Source organism: Mustela putorius, unplaced genomic scaffold (genome assembly GCF_011764305.1).
Source record: "Mustela putorius furo isolate JIRA1106 unplaced genomic scaffold, ASM1176430v1.1 tig00000832_pilon_pilon_pilon, whole genome shotgun sequence".
In the NCBI taxonomy this organism is placed as follows: domain Eukaryota; kingdom Metazoa; phylum Chordata; class Mammalia; order Carnivora; family Mustelidae; genus Mustela; species Mustela putorius.
The window spans coordinates 4,681,123-4,684,214 of record NW_025421491.1 but is presented as its reverse complement, the minus strand read 5'-3'; positions in this window follow the sequence as shown (position 1 = coordinate 4,684,214).

Below are 3,092 nucleotides of genomic sequence, written 5' to 3'. Positions count from 1 at the left end.
TGCTTGTTCCTCTGGCCCTCCCCTCACTCATGTTCTCTCTCTCTCTGAAATAAATAAAGTCTTAAAAAAAAAAAAAAGAATCAGAAGATTCTCCTCTCTCCACATCCTCTCCAACACTTGCTGTTTATAGTCTTGTTGATTTTGGTCATTCTAACTGGTGTAAGGTGTTATCTCAATGTGGTTTTGGTTTGAATCTCCCTGATGGGTAATGATGATGAACATTTTTTTCATGTTGTCTGTTAGCCATTTGTATGTCTCTGTTGGAGAAATGTCTTCTCATGTCTTCTGCCTATTGGTGGGAATGCAAGTTGGGGCAGCCACTTTGGAAAACAGTGTAGAGATTCCCTAAGAAATTAAAAATAAAGCTACCCTATGACCCTGCAACTGCACTACTGGGTATCCCACAAAGATACAGACAGGGAAAAGAAGGGCCAGCTGTTCCCCAATGTTCATAGCAGTAATGGCCACAATTGCCAAACTGTGGAAGAGACAAAATGTTCTTCAACAGATGAATGGATAAAGAAGATATGGTCCATATATGCAATGCAATATTATGCTTCCATCAGAAAGGATGAACACCCAACTTTTGTATCAACATGGATGGGACTGGAAGAGATTATGCTGAGTGAAATATGTCAAGCAGAGAGAGTCAATTATCATATGGTTTCACTTACTTGTAGAGCAGCGTAAGGAATAACACAGAGGACATTAGGAGAAGGAAAGGAAAAGTGAAGTGGGATAAATTGGAGGGCGAGATGAACCATGAGAGACTGTGGACTCTGAGAAACAAGCTGAGGGTTTGGGAGGGGAGGAAGGTGGGGGAATAGGTGAGCCTGATGATGGGTATTAAGGAGGGCATGTATTACATGGAGTACTGGGTATGGTACATAAACAATGAATCTTGGAACACTGAAAAAAAAATTAAATTAAAAAAAATCAGAAAGGAAAATTGAAGTAACTTGCTCTGAGTTAATAAATGACAACCCTCAGACATGTAGATCTGCTGATTCTGAGCATAGTGTACTGTGCTATACAACATAGCCTGGTAACTTAATATTCCAAAGTGTCCTTCACTTGTCAGGAAATAGTTTTATGAGTGTCTTAGATTATAAGACAATCAAAGTGAATGACCACCTTTTGATGTTTGTTAAACACACTCTTTGGTACATAACACAGTAATATTGCAAGGGGCACACATGGGAGTTAGATGTTATGAGGACACTGTGGTTAGCTTCTCAACAATCCATTTTATTGTACAGAGGCACCATTGTCTCTTGGCAGATCCCTGGTTTGACCTCCTTTAAATTCTGTAATTTTTTTTCTACCTTGAGTCTCTGGGAAAAGCCTGAACATGTACAGAAAGCTTGTGTCCTGGAATGCGAACTGATTTGTCTTAGAGCCCAAGTACTAACTGTTCAAGTCTCCCTCACCTCTTCCTCTAAAGGTCAGTACATAATGGAATTGTTGCCACTCATGCTCAGATGTAAGCGGTGTGTCCAATTTTCTATTCCATTCTAAAGAATACCATGACCACATATCATTCATCTTCCTGTCCCCACCCTTTCCAAGGACCTATAAAAAGGGAGGGGACAGGTGGGGCTTTCCCTTTTTTAATCAAGTTTCCTGGAGTTTTCTCTTATTTCAACTGGGAATGATCTACTAATAAGCAATTAATATTCCAAACTACCATCTCTTCACAGAAATTTCCAAATCCTCTCTGATAAATAGAAATCATTTTCCAATGTGTTCAGGGGAAGCGGGAACATCCTCAACTACTAGCCCCTAATAGGGGAATATTTGGTCATTGCATTTCAAAATCTTGGTAAGAGAATTTTCACCCATTATGAATGGTAACTGCTTAATATTAGCTATGAGTAAGAAAGTTCTGGGACAGAATACTATTACTGTTCTATTGTATTGACTGGATATTATTCTCATTCCTTCACTGGGGTTCATTTATGGACCCTTAAGCATAAGAAAATTATACTAAGTACGACTATTAGAAGAAGAAACCTCTAAATAAAATTCTCAGTAAGCTGGGTGGGAGGAAGAGAGTGTGGAAAGACAGAAAGCTCTTAATTCTCATCTGTCTGGTTAGAGAAGTGAAATAATTACAGCTATAGATCTGGCTTCCCTTAAGCTCTGGAGGACTGGCAGAAAGACCTAAATCTGCAGTTTTTCTCTGATGACTATGTAAGCATGGTAGAAATTGTCATTTCTGTAGAAACCCCTTGAGATTTTATAAGACAGTGTCTGCGGCTCTGTAGGCCATCCCATCTTCTCTCACACGGTACCCAGACACAGCTTCCTCCGCCTCCCTCACATCAAGTCTGCCCGACACCTCTGTTCGAATGTTTCAGATGTATCAAACCCATATTTTAAACTGAAGCAATTCTTCAGGAACCTAAGCAAAATGAAACCAGCATATGTGACTTCTAAATATGAGTCATTTTCTGTCTAATAAAAAATGTTTAGCAAATAAATACAAAAATAGAGTATGTTACTTAAAAAAACTAAATACCTTAAGGAATATTTTAATGTTTGCTTGTTTCTTTGATTTTCCTACATAAGCAGGTAATTATTAAGTTAAAAAATAATGATATGAAGTACACTTGATATAATTACAGTGTGTTACTAATATACCATTCTCCCCAAAAACTCTCATGTCTTTCTTCCTTCTCCCCATCCGAGTTTGTTACCTTTTATTTTATTTACTTTATTATTCCAAATCTTTAAGACTCAAATAATTTAAAAGATATGATCAGCTATCTACAAAAATGGCTATTCAGTCATGTTTCACTATGGCTATATTTAGTAGGACCTATTGTTTTAGATTACTACCTGAGAATTTCATGGATTCACTCCTGGATGCAAGAGATAAGAGAACATTTAATTCATGACTTTTATATTTACCAATGTAGCAAAAAACTAAGTTCACATACAAAAACCAAGTTGTTTTCCTTGATATATTCTCTTCAAAATATATCAAGTATTGTGAACACTTTGGTCCAGGTCAAATTAACAAATATACCAAGAAAAAAAAAGATATGCTCAGCTATCTAAACAGAATTCTCCACTATCAAAATAAATAT